This window comes from Ostrea edulis, chromosome 1 (genome assembly GCF_947568905.1).
Source record: "Ostrea edulis chromosome 1, xbOstEdul1.1, whole genome shotgun sequence".
Taxonomy (NCBI): Eukaryota; Metazoa; Mollusca; class Bivalvia; order Ostreida; family Ostreidae; genus Ostrea; species Ostrea edulis.
The window spans coordinates 90,382,920-90,395,975 of NC_079164.1; the positions used below are offsets into that span (position 1 = coordinate 90,382,920).

The 13,056-nt window shown below is 34.8% G+C and overlaps 1 pseudogene; it reads right to left on the reverse strand.

Annotated features, from left to right (window-relative positions):
• Positions 1–631: 631 nt before the first annotated feature.
• On the reverse strand, positions 632–4,119 carry LOC130048299 (uncharacterized; annotated as a pseudogene).
• Positions 4,120–13,056: the final 8,937 nt, after the last annotated feature.

Sequence of the window (13,056 nt, forward strand, 5' to 3'; positions counted from 1 at the left end):
GGGCCTCTGTAATTCTTACAAAAGAAACACATTTATCTAGATGGTACATCTTTCTATTCTCAAACTGTATGCCAGTGATCTCTGATGCCTTCTTCGTAATCTGTCGTCTTGGTCTTATGTATGTACTAAATGTAGTTCGTTCCGTGTCAGATGCCGACAGCTGTACAGTGTATGCATCACATCCTGTTTAATGAAATAATTATAAATAAATGTTATCAGTCCTAAAACTGACAGTGGCAGACTCATGGTATCATTATTACTAGAGACAGATAATATACAATGTATTAAATACATGCTTGGCACACTAAGAAAACCACAGTGTCAAGTTTCATTTTTCAAAACAATACCTAGTAGTTTCTACATCAAAAAAGATGAAGTGACAATTTTCCATCACATTTGGATCAACGGGCTCATACTGAGGTTGACGTAGGGGTTGTGGAATGGTCTGAATGTCGATGCACAACTGTGAATTTATAGTGCATCCTGTCTGATATGAGACACCTTCCATTATTTCTGCAGAGACTGTCAAATAATAAATGTCTTTTAATTAATTAAATCATCCATTATTTGGCAAGTATATATAGATCGATCCTTTGTAACTCTTAAAGTGGACTGAAGAACATGCCTGAGATTAGCTGATTTGTTATTTTTTTAAATTTTAATGACTCCAAGCTAGTGGTTGCATGAACATGTATGATAAGTAATTATTATTATACTTTTCACTCTTTGGTAAAAATCAATATCAATTAAATCATTTTTACTGTTTTAATTTTTTTTGCAGTCTCCTCCTCTTAAATGCATGTGAGTTTGCAATTGCCCTTTGCTTTCACCTCTGCGAGTCCCTCAGTCTTGCAAGACGCTCAGTAAAATAACCAGGATATAACCCTAGTCTACGATTAATCTGAAATATATAGATTATTTTTTTTTTTTACATATATCTCTTCTGTTTCCTATATCGTTTGTCCATGCATAACGCACAATGTAACAGAGAAAAATACTCAAGAGTAATGAAAAACAAATGTCTCCCCAAATTCGAATTGCACCAAATGAAACATCCCCGTAATGTACTGTATGATATGGATGAGAAAGCATGAGCAGGAACATTGACATTATGAAACCCAATAAGTCACGTAGGAGATATGTTCACAAACTATTTTACACCCTCCACACCTGAGATCCACTATAACTTTTAGGATAACAATTGGATCTTCCTGTCCCGACAATATGCACATCTACAAATGGCAATGAAACATTGTACAAAGTTTCAAATCTATCAGATAAGCCATATACATGTAGGAGGAGAAGCATTACCAATATTTTATGACAGACAAACGGATGGATGGATGGCCAAAAGCATCCTTGGGTGAAGGGATTTCAAGTTTGTTCAAATGAAGGGCCATGTCCCTTTCAAAGGGGAGATAATCACAAAAATACAAAAATAGGGTGGGGTCATTTAAAAATCTTCTTCTCAAGAACCACTGGGCCAGAAGAGCTGAAATTTACCTGAAAGCTTTCTGACATAATGTAGATTCAAGTTTGTTCAAATCATGGCCCCCAGTGGTAAGATGGGGCCACAAAGGGGGAACAAAGTTTTACATACAAATATATAGGGAAAAACTTTAAAAATCTTCTCAAGAACCACTAAGCCAGAAAAGCTGAGATTTACATGAAAGCTTCCTGACATAATGCAGATTCAAGTTTGTTCAAATCATGGGCCCCTGGGGTTGGATGGGGCCAGAATAGTGGATCAAAGTTTTACATACAAATATATAGGAACAATCTTTAAAAATCTTCTTCTCAAGAACCACTTAGTCAGAAAAGCTGATTTTTACATGAAAACTTTCTGACAAAGTGCAGATTCAAGTTTGTTCAAATCATGGCCCCCGGGGATAGGATGGGGCCCCAAGGGGGGATCAAAGTTTTGCACACAAATATATAGGGAAAATTTTTTAAAATCTTCTTCTCAAGAACCACTAAACCAGAAAAGCTGAGATTTACATGAAAGCTTCCTGACACAATGCAGATTCAAGTTTGTTCAAATCATGGGCCCCGGGGGTTGGATGGGGCCACAATAGGGGATCAAAGTTTTACATACAAATAAATAGGAAAAATCTTTAAAAATCTTCTTCTCAAGAACCACTGAGCCAGAAAAGCTGAGATTTACATGAAAGCTTCCTGACATAATGCAGATTCAAGTTTGTTCAAATCATGGGCTCCGGGGGTTGGATGGGGCCACAATAGGGGATCAAAGTTTTACATACAAATATATAGGAAAAATCTTCTTCTCAAGAACTACTGAGCCAGAAAAGCTGATTTTTACATGAAAACTTTCTGACATAGTGCAGATTCAAGTTTGTTCAAATCATGGCTCCCGGGGGTAGGATGGGGCCACAAGTGGGGGGGGGGGGTCAAAGTTTTACATACAAATATAGGAAAAAGCTTTAAAAATCTTCTTCTCAAGAACCATTGGGCCAAAGAAGTTGACATTTACATGAAAGCTTTCTGACATAGTGTAGATTCAAGTTTGCAAAGGGTAGTTTGGGCCATAATAGGGACTAAGGTTTTACATGCAAATATATATGGAAAGTCTTCAGATATAGGCCAAGGTGACTCAGGTGAGTGATGTGGCTCATGTGCCTCTTGTTAATTATTATAAATGAAATCAACCATCTTGATAAAATGTACTTACGTTTACAACATATCTATGTCCAGTGTTGCTTTTTTTGGTGCTACACTTGCTGCAATTCTGTATGAAAGATTTCCTGAAGAGCTATAATGAATATTCTTGGGTGCTTTTGATGCTACCATGCGGTTGAAACTTTCATTGGCTTGTGTACTACCAAGGCGAGAGAGCTTATCGCAATGACTGGAATAAGAGGAGAAAACTTGTTTCAAGGATTCTTTGAATTTTATATTGGAAAGTGGTTTTCCATGAGGAAATGATTTGTACAGATACTTTGGATTGTTAGAAACTTGCACCATCTTGATGAGCAAGACTGATGGTCACCAAAAGGATGTTTAGTAAGAGCATCAAGGTCTGCTGCAATCTGAAGTGGATCCCATTCACCCTGAGCAATGATGTAATCAAAACATATCTGGAGATATTTAATAATGTGGACGATAAGCATCGGATGTTGTTTCTTTAATGAATAAAGTAAAGTGTGTTTTCCAACAGTTTGCGAAGGTGATTCCTACAAAATATCAAAGTTTTTTATTCAATGTGTCTTATAGCCAGTTATGATACAAAATAATATAAAATTAAACATTCTTTTTGAAGAATTTATCGATGTGTAAACTCCGGAAAGTTTACTCACAAACTTAACACAATAGTCTCATGGGCCATATCGCTCACCTGAGTTACCTTGGCCGATATCTGAAGACTATCCAAATATATTTGCATATAAAACCTTAGTCCCTATTGTGGTCCCAGCCTACCTCTGGAGGCCATGATTTTTACAAACTTGAATATACACTGTCAGAAAGCTTTTATGTAAATGTCAACTTCTTTGACCCAATGGTCCTTAAGGAGATTTTTAAAAAAATTTCCTATATATCTGTATTTCAAAATTTGGATCCCTTATTGTGGTCCCATCCTACCCCTGGAGGCCATGATTTGAACAAACTTGAATCTACACTATGTCAGGAAGCTTTCATGTAAATCTCAGCTCTTTTGATCCAGTGGTTATTGAGAAGATTTTCAAATGACCCTACCCTAATTTTGCATTTTTGTGACTATCTCCTCTTTGAAGGGGGCATGACCCTTCATTCGAATAAACTTGAAAGCCCTTCACTTAAGGATGCTTTGTTCCAAGTTTGGGTGAAATCTGGAGAAGAAGATGAAAATGTGAAAAGTTTACAACGCCAACAACAACACCGAAGACGACGACAGACAAAGGACAGATTTTGATCAGAAAAGCTCACATGAGCCATTGGCGTTTATTGATGTGTAAATTTGCATGTAGCTTTATTTTTTTCAAATCAAATCAATTGCGATAATTAACATTGAAATTATAATGCTGTACATGTCCTTTATTTTTGCATTTGTATATATATACATATACATGTATACGCATGTAGTACAACTTACCGATCAGATATTTTCTCTCTTATCATTGACATTTGCTCGTAGGCGCTCTATGAGTGAGGAATCTTCATCACCAGCAATTGCAGAAACTGTGAAATCTTGTTTGTGAATATCGATAACCAACTCTGTTACCATATCTGCTTCCATGGCCTTTGCACTCCCCTCCCAATTACGATAGCAGTCATGTTGTCTAACGAGTTCATTTCTTGAAGCAGCTGAGGTGCAGACTCTGCAATCTTTGGATCGAAGCGAATAATTGACAATTTTCCCAGTCTGCGTACCCACCATAGAGCAGTGACCTAGATAAATAAATTGAATGACACAATTTCAAAATGATGAATACGGGACTTGCCCATTTTATTGTAGTACACTGTAGTATTTCATGTATTTTAGAGTGTTGTAAAGTGGAACATGTTCCACTGATGTCAAACAAAGAAAACAAGAATATAGTAAAACTGATGGATGCAAGCTCAGGAATTACTTCATCATAAAGATATATGGTCCGAATGACCTTGGCCTTTCCAAATTATTTTAAGAGACCTAGGTCCACAAGATCAATATCTGTTGAAACATTGTTGAAATAAAAGTTTTTTCACATACAAGATATATGTTCTGAGTGACCTAAATTACATCCTCAACAAATTAACTTCAAGTGACCTTTGTCTGAAATCCATTTATCTGTCACTAATAAGTGTGATATATAAGCAATATCTGTTCAAAAAGTTTTGAAATTAGATACTTTTTCCGTATTTAAGGTAAATAATTTGAGTGACCTCGACATTTTCAAAATGACCTTGGCCCAAAGGTCCCCTGTCGCAAGAAACATTTCTGATCAATTATGATGAAAGGTTTGGGAGATAGGAACTCAGATGGACAAATGAACAGACGGACGAACATGACAGCGACTATATGCTCCCCTGAAATTTTCCAGGGAGCATAACAATGTAAGTGAAGGGATTTACGAGTCTCATGTGAGAGCTTCTAATGGGACTTAGAAATTTTGCGAAAACAGAAAAATATGATAGTATTGGTTATAGGTGGTATCTAAATGGACGAAATATATCGACTTACCACATAAACAACTTAATTACCTGAGAAGACTATCATAAGATCTCCCATTGCCTCTCTTTTGCCACCCAGCATCAACTGCAAGCACAGGCTTCTCATTTTTCCTGTAATATGACAACAAAAGTTTAATAGGAATTTGCTTGTTTAAGCATCAACTATGATGTACAGGTGTGCAATCTTATAATTAACATTTTACAATCTTATTATTCCATTCATACAGTCCTACTAACCACATACATCACTAAGCACATATCCTTGCGCATAGTTAGCAAATCTCAATGTATGATTTGATTTGCTAAAAATAAAACACACACACACAGATCGACACACACACGAATTGAATTGAATTAGGCAGTAGACAAAACAGTACCCTCTCCTATTTAAGTGTATGTGTAATATGGTATGGTCAGTTTTTTCTTTCATATGTTTAAACTATGTTAATAATAAATAACAGTATCTATCAAAATGCATGTAAATCATTCATTTTCTTATCTTTTTGAAAATCATACATGACTCACATGAACAACTGCAATATATTACTATGACATGTATGTAAAACCATTCTTAAAGTTTTTTTCCTACATGAATTTAACATTTTGTATGTAAAATTGAAAAATCATCCGCAATATATAAGCTCTTATCCTTGGACGAATTTGGCTCCACCTTTTTGGCTATATGTAGCTCTAAAACTTCATAGTTATTTCGGATTTCAAACATTTCGGTTGAGCATCACTGAAGAGACATTATTTGTCGAAATGCGCATCTGGTGCATCAAAATTGGTACCGTATAAGTTTTACATATAGTACATATTCTTCAACGGTGGCCACTTTCTGCTAGCCTCAATTGTTGTCTCTTTTGCAAAATTCTCCAAACAGTTCCCATCTCCTTCAGTCTGGTATTTATCATGCAGTGACTTACTGTGGGTATGTTCAACTCCGCAAGTAAATTATTTGTCTCTCTCCAAATCCTGAGTGAATACAGCTATGAGAAAAAAATTCAAAAATATAGATGGATTATCTAAAATTAAAAAAATGAACTTGTTATTTGACAGTTCAAGTAATCAAATTTCTTGCATGTAATGAGAAAATAAGATACTTGTACTTTGATGCACTCAAGTTTAATTATTTGGAAACAGTATGAACTCATACATGTTTATTAATCAAAATACAATGAATCTAGATGAAGAAAGTTATAGGAGTTGCAGCCTTTCCCATTGGTTGATTTTTAACTAAAAGATATAGTCATAATTGTTAAGCTATTTTGAGGTCTTCAACCCCCCCCCCCCCCCACACACACACACACACACTGTGAGTTGAAAAGATGCAAACTTGGGTTTATTCCACCCCTGTTTGAATGATTTTTTTTAGATACACCCCTGATATACATGTATTGTGAACAATGATGCTTCCATTGAATTTTTAAAAAGACCACCAAATTATTGTGTTGGCGTACATATATTACATTAATCTGTAAATTTACCCGTAGCTAGCTTTATATTAACGTCCCACACTCTGCCATGCCTTTTGCCTGTTGGGATAACATTAATCATCATGCATCTGGTATTGTAACATTGGACCTGTAGTACAGGAAAATTTATACATAATATGTTATTAAGGAAAACCATTAATTGCGGCAACTAAATCAATTAAGTTAAAAAAAAAATAATTCAGGTCTGAAATTTTATTCAAATTTTGACTGTTCAAATATATCAAAATTCAAACTGAATTTCGAGATGTTTTAAGAAATCTAAGCTGGTTAATATAGATAAAATTGTGATGAAATTCATACTGTAAGAAGTGATCCAATACTACATGTTTGAATGTCCTTTGTGTGGATGAGCTGCAAAGGTAATCCACACCCCTCACATGCACTGAGTCCCTTTGCTAGAATGTCCATTTCTACTATTCTCCTCCCGAATTTCCAGACTTCATTTGTTTTTCCGTGTTGTCCAGCCTCTGATAACTCTTCCTCCCTCTGAACATTTGACAAATCAGGAGCTAAATTAAAAATTAAAGACTTATTATAATCAAAATGATATACATTCTGTCCTGGGTTTTGATAAACTGCTGCAAAATATTAATTTACTATCAATTCATAAAAAAATATTGACATCATGCGAATTAGTTTACTATGGCATCCACAGATGAATTTAAGGAATAATTAATACATTTACACAAATTTCATTAGGAAGAGGAGAGACGAGCGGAAGAATAAATTTAACAGGGAACAAGGAGAGATAGGAATCTGAACCAGCTGGAGGTAGATGTGGGGGTGAATCCCCCTTATCCATCCATTCCATGTCATCCATATGTGTTATTATAGAATACTTGATTCTATAAAGATATATACATGTATGATGATAAAAGACTAATAAATAACCATTATACTGCGCAAAAAAAATATAGTACCACTTCATGTATATAATTTTGCAGTTAATCTCTGAGAATTAATGAGGCTGAGTATGTACAGCAGTTGCTGATAAATTAACAAAAATATTGTTACTGCCATTACTACCGTAATATACTCCTGGGTACTGATGGTGCTATTTTGTTACTGCCATTACTACCGTAATATACTCCTGGGTACTGATGGTGCTATTTTGTTACTGCCATTACTACCGTAATATACTCCTGGGTACTGATGGTGCTATTTTGATATGAAAATGAACCCTGGACATTTTTTTCTATAAATGGGGGGGGGGGGTGTTCATGCTAATTAAATCAATTTTAAAACATACTCATGAAAAGAAAAATTATCTTTTATAAATGCAAGAATTAATTAAAAGTGAATTAAAATTAGGAATATAAAAACAAAAAGCACACACCTTTGATAATCAGAATCTAAACTGCATAACAGACAGAAATTAACACACACACACACACACATACCCTCCCCCCAATAAAAAAAACCAAGCACACAAACACTACTCCTTTTTTAATGGTGGTTCATGGTTTGGAGGAGAGCTAGATGATATATTCTTTGGGAAGGGGGTTATAGGGGGTGGGGTGGGTAAGTGTCTTATTGAATGGGATTTTAAAACACTTTTGCAATATCACTTGCAAATATGTATTATGTGTTTTCAATGGGAAATAAATAAAACTACTCTATAAGGCCAGTTACCTCCCCTTGACCACTTCATGTTGTTTACAGACGCTGGATTATGTTAATTCATGTCTGTAAATTAGTCCTACATGTAACAAATTAATTATGTAGGATTTCAAGAAGTTGTTAATTATTTGATGAGTGCTGCTAAGCAGTTGATGATAGAGTAAGTTTGTAATTTACATTAAAGCATGTTAATATTGTTTGTGTTTGTAAATTTTGGCAAAGATATTTGATGTAGAAAATGTACAAATGTTAGTTTTGTATATTCCGCATTTCCTCCGTTTTTGAAACAACCATCATCTCTCATTTCAGATCGAAATACTTGTCACAGAATTTTGAATTCACAATAAATATTTGAACCCAGCTTATATAGATGTTTGCAACTAAATATTCTGAATGTATGCACATGGAATCTCATTTTCTCTGTTTATATGCACTGTAGTTCCAGGATATTGACAGCCTGTGGTGCATTCGCATTGAACTTCTCAGTGAAGAAAGACCAATAGACCTGTAGCCAGGCATTGTATTTACATACTTATCGTCCTACTTTACTACATTTTTGTATTCTCATGGAACCGACACAAAGCGACTGGTCGTTACGTGGGCGGATCTAACTATATGACTCTATATTTGTCCGTGTTGGCTACTTACGTGCACAGTAACTGTGATCAGACTGTTGTGGCTCCCTTGTCCACCGTTTCTTCTGAGTAGAAGAGATCCTAAAATAACCACATTTTTTCAGACCTAAATCCGTGTTTGCGATACCGCGCCATCTGTCAATCTCTGTCTGCTGTCAACGTAAACATTGTGCCGAAAATCACACGCTTGTGTCGTTATACGTTACAATCGTTAAACATCAGCTCGGTACTGTCTTCAAATTATTTAATCAAGATATAGTTTCTATTGTTAAATACTATGTATAAATACTTTTAAAAATGCAATATCAACAAGAATCATATTCAAGCAACGTTACGACATCCATGATCTGTATACGTCAGTTTGAGTTGCGCAATGACTTCAAAAACGTCACAATCATATCCCCTTAACGTCCCGATCGAGAATTTTTCACTCATATGGAGACGTCACCATTGCCGGTGAAGGACTGCAGAATTTAAGCCTATTCTTGGCGCTTACGGTTTTTGAGCAGGAGGGATCTTTATCGTGCAACACCTGCTGTGTCACGGGGCCTCGGTTTTTGCGGTCTCGTCCGAAGGACCGCCCCATTTAGTCGCCTCTTACGACAAACAAGGGGTACTGGTAATCTATTCTAACCCGGAATCCCTACGTAATATTGTAAATTATGTACAATATCAAAACAAATATTTCAATTACAAATGGCTTGAAAACCGGTTTCACACAAGCTACACCAAGTAAAATATTTTGGCCAAACATCTACGTTCAAAATTGGCATAACTCGCAGAAAAAATAATCTGTATTTTTGTCAATATGCCCACCTACGCAGCATGTCCATGTTAAATGTAAAGTTACGTGAAATTCTCTTTAGCAGTTTCAGAGGAGCACCAAATAGTTTATTTTGTCCCAATGTTTATATTCAAAAGGGTCATTATTCCCAGACTAAAATATTCTTGTAAATATTCACATTTACACTGTACGTTCTTATTAACTACACAGTTTCATGGAAATCTGACTAGTGGTTTCAGAGTACGCTGACAAAGTTCAAAAGGTCCTAACGCCTAGGGAAAACTTAATCAGTATGTCCTGTGAATATACACATTTACACAGTATTTCCTTTTTAACTACCAAGTTTTATGAATTCTGTTTGGCGGTTTCGGGAGAGTTGCGCTGATAAGATTGACGGAGGCCAAACTTCCAAGCTCAAAGGGGACATACTCCCAGAAAACAATCGAATCAGAATTTCCTGCGAGTATGCACATCTACGTAATAATTCTATATTACCTATAAAGTTTCATCCCATTGTGTGCAGTGCTTTCAGAGTTGCCCTGACAAAAACAGGACTGAAGGACTTGACTGAGTAACGGACAGGTCAAAAACATTATACTCTCAACTCGTTGGTATATAATATAAATGGAAAATATTTCAAGGTTATGACAGATATGTAAAATGGCATTTAAATCAAGTGTGTCATGTCTTATGAGGAACAATGTAATCAAAAGCTTGCACATGAGAAGAAACAATATCTTGCTATGACCTTCAACAGATGTTTAGATTTATCGACATTTTACCTTTAAATAATTATCATGTTCATTCATATGTCGAATAGATACAAGCGTATCCCAGTGAATTCGAAATAAAAGACACCACAGTCTTCCACGTCAGCTTCATATTTGAATAATTATCTTATTAAACTTAGATGTCAACGGCAAACTAAGAACACAATTCTATAACAAACGAGATGATTTTAGCTTCCCCATCTACTTCAAATATTGATGTATCAATATCCCATAATCACCTACATATGATATGTATGTCTTAAATGATTTAATAGCACATGTTATGTGTATGATTAATGTTTATTAGGACAGGTTACTGACAAATAAGTTGATGTTACAGGGCTTTCAACAGTTTCGTTTACAGTAAGCAGTTTGTAAATACCGTCGTCGCTACAATGACCGTAACTTACAGATACAAGCTATCACTGGGTCGGAGGTTGTCTGGCGTGTCTCATACCATTTGTTAGGCCATTCTTTGCATTCTGATTTTGACTTAGAATTACATTGTTATAAGGATCACGGCGGGTGTGCCTCGTCAGCAGAGGATGTTTTCTCCCCTTAGTCACCTGTTCACACCTCTGGTATATTAAGAGGTCCGTGTTTGTCCTTTTAATTTTGTATTCCTTATAGGATTTGTGAGATTAATCACTATTTGCTATCTTCACTTGTTCATGTAATGATCGACCATCAGACATGTTCCTATGCAATGTCGGGACTCAAACAGGGGGAAGTCTGTCACATTTTCTTTTTGCTGTATATCTTAATTTATGTACATTGATATTGTTAAAGTCCTTTCTTAATGATCTGAGAAAATAACTTTAATGTTTATTTACGATTATTTTTGTACTGTTAACACAATATTATTGTCATACACACCAACTTCAGTATCAACTAGATGCATTTCGTTGATATTGTAAAACATGGTGGCATTTAAAGGTCAATAGTTATAAGTATAAAATTATCAGTTTTGGTAAACTTACTTCCACTTTCAACAGTTATTTGGTTTAGTAAAGGTGATTCATATAAATTAGATATAGATATCAAATAATTATTTGAGAGAGCCAATAGATCTATGTATGTTGTCATTGGAAAATACAGAAAACAACCTATCCATTGACTGTAAACTTTATATGTACATGTATGATAAAGTTAAGACACTCATTATTTCATAGGGATGCAAAGTATGTCATTTTAATAAATCATCTTCATCATAGAGACTTCATTTATGATTTTGCAAACATGCTGAACCTTAAACCTTCTACAACTACATGTAACTACATGATACATGTATATGATGAACTAGGAAGATATCCTATTTGCAACTGTTAAAGTACTTGTGATTGTAGACTTCCTCAAGTCTCTATGTTGGTTTTATTACTTTATCATTTCGTCTAGGGTGATTGCTTTTTGGGCCAAATTAAAAATTTCACAGAAGACAAATATTTCTTCAAATCTGTATTACATACTGAGAAATTACAATAATGCCTGGTTTAATCATATAGTAGATTACCTTACATAAATCAGAATGAACAGGCACTTATTGTGACTTGGCTTAAAAACAAGATTTTTTAAAGATTCAATTTGACCAATTTAAACAAAATTGGACTAGTGATATGTGCAATTCCTCAAAACGAAATACATGTAATGGTAGGATTTTGAAAATACAGTCTGTATTGAAAAGTACTTACATTACCTGAAAATCATTTGAATAAATAACAGAAAAAGTAGATAAGAGAATGCCTACAGAAACAGGAAGATCGGGAGAGACCTACCATGAGAATGTAGAATTTGTCAACAAGGTACAAGTAATAGAAAGGAGACTAGTGATGCATTTCATTATACATTTAATTGTAATGATATAAATGTAAATCAAGCTATATGTAGGTAATACAATGCTTCAAAGTACATAATTATCGGATTACATGACCTTAGAATTATCACTGATTATCGTTTCCCATAGCCAGGCTTTTCGAAAATAACGTGATGATAATTTCTTAATTAATGATATGTTGGTAAGGATCTACATATACGCCTTGAATCTTATGGAACAAGTAAACAGGATTGAACCGTGATTTGAAATACGTTATTTGATAATGTTAATATATGATTTCGTGATGTGGATAATACTTTTGTGATCCTTTTCATTTGTTGCTTTTTACGATCTTTTAACGCTTCTCAAGTCATGTATACATGTGTATTGTATGATCACTGTTCGTTATCTTCACCTTGCATGTATAGTTTGATTTTATACCGTGTATTTTCTATTCCGTCATGTATCTTTCTGTGAATATGGTTTATGCAGGATCACAAGGTGATACTAATTATTCTATCTAAATAAATAAATTTGCTATTGTCATCATAGGCACAAGCTTGAATTCTCAGATTCGCTATCTTGTCTACAGTCAATGAACAACATGAATATTGATCATTCATACATTTTAGATATTTGTCCTGGTTCTATTTATTAACCAAACAAGGTTAGATAGTTGAGTTCTGTTGGATTCCAAGTCATATTGGTATCCACCCAATTATTTCTTTTTCATAGTACATAGAAGTACATGTATGAAAGGTGAAGACAAAGACTCCAGAGTTTATAAAACCCGTGT